This window comes from Bubalus kerabau, chromosome 18 (assembly GCF_029407905.1).
Source record: "Bubalus kerabau isolate K-KA32 ecotype Philippines breed swamp buffalo chromosome 18, PCC_UOA_SB_1v2, whole genome shotgun sequence".
Taxonomy (NCBI): domain Eukaryota; kingdom Metazoa; phylum Chordata; class Mammalia; order Artiodactyla; family Bovidae; genus Bubalus; species Bubalus kerabau.
In genome coordinates, this window is record NC_073641.1 from 72173903 (window position 1) to 72184021 (window position 10119).

General features: G+C 53.1%; 2 long non-coding RNA genes across 2 annotated transcripts; one reads left to right on the forward strand and one right to left on the reverse strand.

Annotated features, from left to right (window-relative positions):
- Positions 1-401: 401 nt before the first annotated feature.
- Positions 402-5506, reverse strand: LOC129632838 (uncharacterized). Its single transcript, XR_008704689.1, has 2 exons — positions 5272-5506; positions 402-805 (listed from the first exon to the last, which is right to left on the reverse strand). It is a non-coding gene; the product is annotated as an uncharacterized LOC129632838 (long non-coding RNA).
- Positions 5507-5686: 180 nt separating this feature from the next.
- On the forward strand, positions 5687-9858 carry LOC129632839 (uncharacterized). Its single transcript, XR_008704690.1, has 3 exons — positions 5687-5866; positions 6298-6374; positions 6649-9858. It is a non-coding gene; the product is annotated as an uncharacterized LOC129632839 (long non-coding RNA).
- The last annotated feature ends 261 nt before the right edge of the window (positions 9859-10119 follow it).

Consider the following 10119-nt stretch of genomic DNA (forward strand, 5'->3'; position numbering starts at 1 on the left):
ATCCCTTGCAGGGAGATTTTGGCATTCTGTGGTTTCTGGGAAATAAATCTCGCTCTCTCTCGTCCGTGAAGAACTTAACCATGCCGCCACATGGCTTGAAACAAGTCAATCTCATTAAAAATATATATATTTAAAACCACATCTTTATGGAAATTGAACCCCCCTCCCCCAGAAATCAAACTGAAAGGACGATTTTTCTACCCCGATGAGTTTCTCTTCCCTTATGAAAGCAAACATTTCTAAAATACGAGGGTGTGTTTTGGGTCTCTATCTTTTCCTCCATCCTAAAATCTCCCTCTATTTGGAATTTCCTGATCACAATGTGTGGGAGGAAAAATGACCAAGCCAACTTCGAAAGGAAATGTGATTTAATAATTTACAAGAGAATGTTTAAGAATTGGTGCCAGTGAAGACCCTATACACGCGAAAGGATAGTAGCTGTGCTTTCTTCTTCTTTCTCGAGTAGAGAGGTTTTTTAAAAACTTTATTATGTTGATAACGTAAAAATGATCAATGCAAGCTTGCGCTGCTGTCCAGAGACGTCCCCGCCGGCCCCGAGCAGCTGCCCCTCACCCTCGTCCCGAGTGCACTTCTCCTCCTCGCCTCCCTTGCGGCCACCTCGGCATCTTTTCCAGATGTGTTCCTTTCTCCGGGTTAAGCTCCATTTAGCACGAGGCAGAGGATGTCCACTGTGGAGCGCAGCAAAGTTCCTCAAACAGAAGGGGTTTCCCCTCCTTTACTGATCTCTCTTTAATCAGGGTAGACACAATGCAGGTGGAGCGGCTGGTAGTTCTGTTTCCTGAATCTTTGGAAACAAAGGGAGTTCAGTGAGTGAAACAACATGCCGTTTGCATCGTCTGAAAGGTGCTTCCTCCGCACAAGGGGGCAAGGCCACCAAATACGAAGGACGAGCCTGAATATGTGACGATCAAATTGAAAAGGGGGATATTAGTAACGGCATGGTCTTCCCCGGTGGCTCAGCGGTAGAGTCTGCTTGCAATGCAGGAGCCAAAGGAGACTCGGGTTCAATTCCTGTGTTGGGAAGACCTCGTGGAAGAGGGCATGGAAACCCACTCCAGTATTCCTCCCTGGAGAAGCCCATGGGCAGAGGAGCCCGGTGAGCTACAGTCCATGGGGGGGTCACAAAGAGTTGCACCCAACGTAGCGACTTAGCGTGCAGCACACACGTTTGGTAATGGTAGTGAGTTAAAACTTCCTAACTCACAAACACAGTCAAATATTTCCTATTTTCACAGGTGCTTTTGGTGGAGGTGAGTGACAGAAGAGGAAGAATAACCGTCTGCAGAGCTGTATTTTGCTTGAGCTCATGACTCAAAAGGAGGCAGCAAAATCTGCCCACTTGTCCATGGGTGTGAATACCAGGATGCGAGTGAGGAGCGCAGACTCAAGGAAGCTGCCCACCCATGCGGCGGAGCCTGGGCTGGGGCCTACCCGCCTGCCCTTTGAGGGCCCAGCCCTGGAATGCAGGGCTTTCCTAACACAGGGGTGCGGTTGGCCACACTCACCAACAGTCTCAGGTCACCAGCCAGTTAGAGGAGGTCCTTGCATGCCCAGACGATTCAGAACCATTTGCAGGCTCTGACTTTGTTGAGTGTGGCCAAATGATCTATTTTTAATGTAACTCTTTTGGCTCCAATAACAGTTATCAAACTCTGAGGTTCTGCTGTTCCTACATTTTAAATGCGTTTGGATGATCCTTCGAAGCATGCTGGCCTGACAAGCTCTGCCAAGCGTTCTGAGGAGAGGCCCCCTTTTGGGGTTGGCTTGGTTTGGGCTGCAGTGTCTGCAGGTCTGGCCCAGGTGGCCAGCCCGGGAGAGGGTCGCGGGAGGGGTCAGCAGCCTCCCTCGCGGGATGAGTCCCCTTCCTGCAGGACGAGGTGGTCACTTGTGAGACTCATGCGGAGAGGCAGCGTTTGTGGGGGAGGGGGGAGCAGGAGAGGAAGAGAGGGGAGGGGAGGAGGGGGAGGGGTTAAGGGAAGGGTAAGAGGAATACATCTCTTTATTTACTGTTTAGAAAAAATATTTGCGCTTCTCAGTTTCCCCTGTTTGGGGATTGCGTGGAGTGTTGGAGGAGGTGGCTGTGAATTCTTGCAAGCGTGCAAACCACACCCAGATTCAGGGTTGGGGTCAGTATTGATGTTGAGGGCGGTCAGGAGGCTCCGCAGAGCCCCTGAGAACACCTTCTTCCAGGGAAGAGTGAGGATCTGCGGCCAAGCCTGTCCCCGTGAGGGGCCAGGGTGCTTCTGCAGAAAACCCACTATTCCCCGATTCTCCACCACGAGCAGGGCAGGAGAAACACCCCTAACAAGGACTCCTGGGGCTGCTTCTTTGGCATAGGACAGCTCCTACGTGACCTGGACTTCAGGCCCCGCCTGCATCAGAACTGCTCATAAACAGTTACAATCCTCCCCGACGGAAGCCCAAGTGCCTCCAGAAGTCATGTCTAAGAAATGGTTCAGATTTACTAATCCTTGTAAATTATGCTAAAGTTTTAGAAAATTCATTTTAGAATTTAAGGGGTTGTTTGTTTTAAATAGGCCTGTATTTGGAAACAGCAAATGATTCAGATTCCAGCAGTGACAAAGTTGTTTTAAATTAACTCTATTAAGTTAAAAACAAACGGCAGGTCTAGCTAATGCACATAGCAAAGCAGGCACACGGTGACCGGCCCTGGAGGGGCCTTCGGCGCCAGCCCACGTCCTGGGGCAGCTGCTGCAGGGTCCCGCCCCGGAACTGAGCTTCCCCTCCTGATGGGGGTCGGCCAGGAGTCCAGGTCCGGGGCATCTCCTAGTCTCGGTGCTGCTGAGTGATGGGGAGGTGCCCACAGACTCACAGGGCTGGAGTCTGAGCCTCCACAGCTGGCGTGGCCCAGGTCCCACAGCTCAGAAGCCTCAGGCCACACTGTGCCTGATTCACCGGCAAAGTCTGCTTGCAAACCATTCATTTACGTGAAAACCGTCCATCCAGTCAAAGCTAGGGATTTTCCAGTGGTCATGTATGGATGTGAGAGTTGCACTATAAAGAAAGCTGAGAGCCGAAGAATTGATGCTTTTGAGCTGTGGTGTTAGAGAAGATTCTTGAGAGTCCCTTGGACTGCAAGGAGATCCAACCAGTGCATCCTAAAGGAAATCAGTGCTGAATATTCATTGGAAGGACTGATGCTGAAGCTGAAACTCCAGTACTTTGGCCACCTCATGTGAAGAGCTGACTCATTTGAAAAGACCCCGATGCTGGGAGAGATTGAGGGCAGGAGGAGAAGGGATGACAGAGGATGAGATGGTTGGATGGCATCACTGACTCAACGGACATGAGTTTGAGTAAGCTCTGGGAGTTGGTGATGGACAGGGAGGTCTGGTGTGCTGCAGTCCATGGGTTCACAAAGAGTCAGACATGGCTGAGCAACTGAACTGAACATGTCTGGATGTGTCCCCCAGCCCTGCCCAGAAGTGGTCTCTCCTAAGTTAATTCACTTTATCCCAGGGATGCCTTTACTACAGGAGGCCTGTATTTTGCCAGATCCATTTGCCTCAGGGTGGGGCTGGGGGACTTTTTTTTGCCTTTTTAAGGAGAGAATTTGAAGGACTATGTAAGTTTTATTTCAGATTGTCATCTGCCAGTGGCTGGGATGGCCTGGCCTTGGCTTTTCCAGTGTGCTAGCCGCTCAGTCGTCTCTGACTGTTTGCGACTCCATGGACAGTACCCAACAGGCCCCTCTGTCCATGGAATTCTCCAGGCAAGAATACTGGAGTGGGTTGCCATACCCTTCTCCAGGGGATCTTCTCAATCCAGGGATCAAACCTGGGTCTCCTGCATTGCAGGCAGATTCTTTACCATCTGAGCCACTAGGGAGCTGGCGGCCACTAGGGAAGGCATCGCCTAGAATTGACCTGAAGGTTTCATGAGCCGGGCCCCCGACGCCGGCTTTCTGCTCCCACCGAGCACCAGCTCTCCGGGAGTGAGTCATTCCAAACCCAGGCTGATGCTGTGAAAATGGCCAGCGCGTGGATCCCGAGCTCTGCCATTCAGAGAAGGAGAATACACAAACAAGACACAATTTAATCCTTTAAAAATAATCAGAACTTTTAAGCCCTGTTTTCAGGAGCTCACACTCTGCGAAGCAAGAGCTGACAGGGAGAGATTCATTGACGCCGAATTCCAGAGGCAAGATAAAGAGGGGGTGGGAGCCAGAGGCATTCCCTTCAGCAGCTTGCTTTTTCTCTCACTCCCTCGTTGAGTTCGAGTCACCGGCTGTGCTGAGAGCTGGTGTGGTCCCTGGGGGTCCCTGGTCCTCTCGGGTGGAAGAGGGTCTGTCTTAGAGGCAGGCTCCCCCCCGGGGTGGGCCTAGGCGTGCCCCCCACCCCTACCCCATCCTCCTGGAGGAGGCAGCTGTGTGCTCCTGAACTTTCAGGTGGTGAGACGGAAAGGCAACCAGGGAGAGCCCGGCATGGAATCTGACATGACTTTCTTTTGCCATTGTTGCTTCAAGACTTATTTATATTGGTGTTATTTATAGGTTCCGAATACATATCATCAAAGACACTGTGGCTCTCATCATTTTTATGGGAGCCTGAACGTCACACATAATACTATTATCATAAGAAAAAAATCCCCAAGCAAATGCAGTTGAAAACCAGGCTACGGAATATAAAGAAGCAAATGAAAATGTTATCATCTGTAATTTCTTTTAAAAAAAAGTTTTTCTGATGCTCCGGACTCCCTCTGAGTTGGGGGTGATACCATGGACGTAAACATGACTCTCTTTGCTCAGGCAAAGGCTAATTTTTCAGCAATGGCAAAAATGAGGAAAACTCCACATTTTCTTCTTGTGAAGCCAATGGAAATGTAAATGGGCTTTGTGCCTCTGTGTGGCAATTCTCACCAGGCTTTATCACCCCTCTCCCACCCTCGCCCCCAGAATCCCATTACGTCCTGAGGCCCCGTGCATGCCCAGGGCTGCAGGGGAAGAGGGGACCATGGGGTAGCTTTCCTCCCCTTCCTCATCTTGCAAAGAGAGTTGCTAGCTTTAAAATGGATCTTATCCCCTTTAGAAGCTAGTGTGTGTGTGATGGGGAGTAGGGTGTGGAGGCAAAGATGGGATCCTAAGAGCAAATTCAAGCTCCTCCACCGCTGTTTCTTAGCAACCTGGTCGTCTTGGAGAGCCTTGCCTTTGACTTCGGTGGGAGGCACCTGCCCACTCCCCCCAACCATCCTTTTGCCTAGACTTCTGTCCCTCGCGGGGACCTTCCTCACCTTGACTCCGGTGGTACCCAGCCTTCCGAGCCACCAGGCCACGCAAGGGTGCTGGCCTGCGGGAGGCAGCGGCTCCATCTGGCGGCTGCACACCCCTGGGGACTCCCCGACTTGCCTCCTGTGTGGAGTATTTACACGATCTTTATCTCTTGTAGCTATTGTGGCAGAACCATCAATTAGCTCTGGACTTGCAAAATAACACCTGGGAAAGGTTCTTGCAAACTTGTTTCACCTTTTTTCCTCCGGTTCCCTTAGGTGACTGCGAAGATTTACGACTTTTAAAGACTGCCCGGCACCTGGGTTGATGTTATCATCTTGATGAGAAGTGCCTGGGGTCGGGGCTGGCTGTTGAGCAAGAATTGCACCTCATTAAGAAGGAACTTTACCCCAAGAGCAAATCCAGCCTGCCCACGACCAGTAGCTGTCTGGAGAAGAGCTGAATTCTGCCCGGGCAGTCTTGGGCACTTAGGTGGCAGGCTGCAAGCCCACCTTCCCTGCTCCTGACCCCTGAAGACCAGAGCTTCATTCCCCTGTTCCAGAGAGAAGACCAGGGGCCACTCAGGGCGCCCCCTCACATCACCCGGTGGATGTGGAGGTCTGAAACGGCGGAGGCCTTTTTCATCCTTTAAAATCTGGGTGCAATTTACTGGTCCTACAAACCACATTGGGATAACAGATTAAACGGCCGTCTCAGCTGGGCAGGCAGCCTGCACCTGACCCGCGGTTTCTCACATGGGGTCCCTGCCCCCCCCCCGCCCCCAGCGCCCCATCCTTAGCCGGGTTGTTAAGGAGGCCCCGGCAGTTCGCGGCGGGCGGTTCGAGGGATGAGCCTCCGGTTTATTGGAAAGATGTAATCTACTGTCCTTGTTTGTACTGAGTGTGCTCTGCGTGCACAGTTGTGGGGCCTCCTGTATCTTCTTTCATTCTGAGCTGTCAGCTACATCGCTCAAGCTGCAGATAGCCATCAGATCGTGTTTAATGGGCTGCGCACTTTTTTTTTTTTTTTTTTTTTTTTGCATCATTAAGATATGGCTAGGACTCCAAGAAGCCGTGCCTAAGCAGAGGATTGCTAAATTTGGAAGTCTGGAGCGGATCCAGCAGAGGTAACGCAATGAACGCAGTAGGCGGGGAGTGAGCATGAGCCAGGTGCGGGGGTGGGGGGCGAGGGGCCCTCGGATGTGCCCTCCCCACCTGAGGCGGGGCGGGGCCGTCGGGCAAACAGGTCCGCAAGCCGCGCCCTCGCCCCACTCCCGAAGAAACAGTATCTTTTTAAAGCATTTAGAAGAATTTACAGTAACTCTCCCAAGTACAAAATCAGCAAAGCAGAGGGAGGTGGAACCGTAGCCCCGCTGATCAGTTGGTTTGGTTTCCTTCCAGCGGTCCTCCACGTGCGTTATCCTGCGGGAAGAGTCCTGCTCGCTGAGCCTGAGGAGTGCCTTCTTTGTGACAGCCCCGGATGGAGGCCACTCGGAACTTCGGGAGCTCAGCTAGTTTTATGGGAGCCAAGAGATAACTGCGCCCAGGACCTCGTGGACAGGGAGACCTCGGGCGGCCCTGCAGGAAACTAGGTCGTGGCCTTTCAGCTTTATTGCCCGCCCCCTCCAAGTAGAGACCCGTGCCCCCTCCAGGGCTGTGAGAAGTTATGTGAGAACTTTTGTACAGAAGCATCAAGAACAGTGGGTCAGGGCCACCAAATTCTCCAAAGTGGTGGTCTCCCCTTTCCGCTGAAAATTTTATGAACATCCCCAAAGGCTCTGCATTAACAAGGTAAACAAAGCAAGTTTAGATTCCACCTCTATTTACAGAGCTGAGTGGCAGGCAGAGGGACATCCCAGACACTTGTCACCATCTTGGGTGAAACGCGGAAGACAGCAACTAGATAACCGTGCTTGCGCAGCAGGATCAGCGTCAAACCGCTGCGTTTCATTGACCGTCACACCCACTGAGGGTGAGAAAGCCCCTCCCCCGTGTCCCTCTTCCCTGCCAGGCTTTCAGGAAGAAGGCCTTGCATAATGGATTGGATTGGCTGGATTCCAGGGAAATGTCACAGGGTCTTTCTCCCTCCTGTCTCACGTGGCGGAGGCACATCTGGGACGGAGCCCCACCTAGAGCAGAGGCCGGTCTAGTGTGGAGGCCCATTTAGGATGGAGGCTCATCTGGAATGGAGGCCCGCCTGGGCTGGGGTCTGCAGACAGTACCTGAGTGCACCCCCACCATCTCAACCTCCTCAGGGGCCTGTCCTGCTGAAGGGCAGACGGTGCAGTGATTCAGGCTCTGACTCAAGAGTGTGAGAGGCCCTCTGAGACCTGGACTGGGTCTGGGCCCCCCAGGGCAGGTTCTCCAAGCTGTGCAGGGGGGCCCCAGTGCCCCCTCCCGGTCGGGTGGGCCTTCTTTGGCCTCTGGGCGCTGTGGGATTGCAGCTCCCGGTGCCTCAGCGGTGGGGGATGGGGAGGTCTCTGGTTCCCGGTCTGCCCTGCCCATGGCCGGCCGGATCGCCGCTCCTGTCTGCTCCGCAGTCCAGTCCTGCCGAGCATCCCCCAGCCTTCCAGGGCGGGTGAGGCGAGCAGGGGCTTCTGAGGGTGCTGGGATGAAATCTGTGAGCTGGCTCGATGGACACCTCCTTGGTGGCACCAGCCGAGACCACGGGCCTCCACGCGTGGTATCCGGGGGGCCCTCAGGTGAAGGGTCTGTTCAGTGGCTGTGACCTGAAGCCCCTTCCCCTGCCTGTGCCCGGCAGGCTCTCAGAGTTGGGGAGACCCACCGGTTGTCCCTGTGAGGGCTTCGGGGTCATTTCTCACTCTTTTTAGGCAAATAAAATTCACAGCAGCGACATCGAACCAACATCAGTTCCTAAACCTTCTCCCGGTGTCATATCAGAGCATCTAGAGTCCGGGACGAAAAAGCAAAACTCCAAGCTAATTAATTCAAGGTGCCAAACAGGACTTTTAACTCCCTGTTGAACCGACTTGGAACTTGAAGTGGCCCTGTTGGTGGGAAATCGGGCCCCCTCCCTCTGGAATGCCCATTTCCGCAGCCGTGGGTCTCTATCCTCCCATCCTCCTTGGTGATGAGCCCTGTGTCTGGGGAAGGTCCGACCGTGACCATGTACCAGGGAGGCCGCTCCGTCTCACTTGCCGAGAGTGTATCTTTGAGATTGTCCCCAGGAGTTGGAATAAGTCACTTCTTCTTGGGAAAGCCATCCAAACGTTTGCTAAGTGAGTGTTAGAGGCAGTTTTTAAGGGGGCTGGAGGAGAGAACAGAGGCCTGCGGGTGAGCTTGCCTCCACGTCACTCCGAGGTGAGAACAAATGTGGTTTATCTCACGCTGACATGAACAGAGAGATGAGCTTGAGGGAGGAAGTGACTCAGAGGCCCAGGGCTGGGAACACTCTTGGGAGCCAAGCGTGGGCATGGCTGACCAGGAGCTGGGGAAGCATGGGTGCCCTGGGCCTGGGCTCTGCCAGCGCCTTCCAGAAGGGCTTGTTTGCAGAGATTCACGCCCTCCGAGCTCCGCTTCCCCACAAGACCATCCCGGAGCAAGTCCACCGGAGATCCACGCCTCCTGCCTCTGACGTCTCGGAAGCAGTGTTGCAACTTCTGTCTCTTTGGATGCTTGAAGGGAGGCTTTCCGCTGACCTGAGTGTCCCTGATCATAACGTGATGACTTCTCAGTGGGCTCGGGATGCCTGCGGGGCCGTGTTCAGGCTGCAGCCTCAGCGGGCCTGTCCCGAGCCTCGTCACTGGTCCCCAGGATGCCTGCGGGGCCGTGTGCAGGCCGCAGCCTCAGCGGGACTGTCCCGAGCCTCATCACCGGTCCCCAGGTTGTCCTCGCACCCCCACCTCCTTGCAAGCTGCATTATTCAATGGATCGCCTTCTTCCCGGGACTTGCAGCATCCCCGGGGTGTCCTCTGACACATCATCCCCTTAACTCCTCTTTTAGACTCTTCCTCAGAGGCACATTTTTCTTGCTCTGTCCAGAGGCCAAGACCGAGTTTGGCCGCCTCTCCAGCGTCGCGTCTGCTTCAGGGGAGAATGGTCCCCTTTGAGGGAAGCTCATGCAACCCTGTGGCCCCAGCCATAAAAAAGAAGACAGCCCCCCGCCCCCATCAATTACCTATATGATCATAAAAGATGGTTTTAGTCTTTAAAAAATTACCTAGTGTGACGGTAGAGACCCCGAGGCTTGGGTCAACATCAGCAGTCCTCTCTGAAACAACACAGCAATTAATTCCACGAAGCTTCCTGGTTGTCAATGATGCCACTTGCCACTGAAGCCAGAAATCGTGTCCCTCTGAACGGAAGCACCTGTCAGCTGCCCAGGTCTGAAACTACCCTTCCCTCCTCCCACCAAGTTCAAGGCCGTTTCTCGATGCCATGTGTCACTCCCCATGTGGGGCGGCTCCTTGTCAGAACTCTTTCCACACATTCTCAGGTGTGTGTGCTGGAGAAGGGTGTGCAGCTTGTTTTTGCCCATGGTGTAGTGGTTTGTTCCTGCACAGCTTTGAGTAATATGTGGGTATCATCCATATGGATTGCAAAGTCAAGTGGGCCTTAGGAAGCATTACTACAAGCAAAGCTAGTGGAGGTGATGGAATTCCAGCTGAGCTATTTCAAATCCTAACAGATGATGCTGTTAAAGTGCTGCACTCAATGTGTTGGCAAATTTGGAAAACTCAGCAGTGGCCACAGGACTGGAAAAGGACAGTTTTCATTTCAATCTCAAAGAGGGGCAATGCCAAAGAATGCTCAAACTACCATACACTTACACTCATGCTAGCAAGATTATGCTCAAAATCTTTCAAGCCAGGCTTCAGCAGTACATGAACTGAGAACTTTCAGATGTACAAG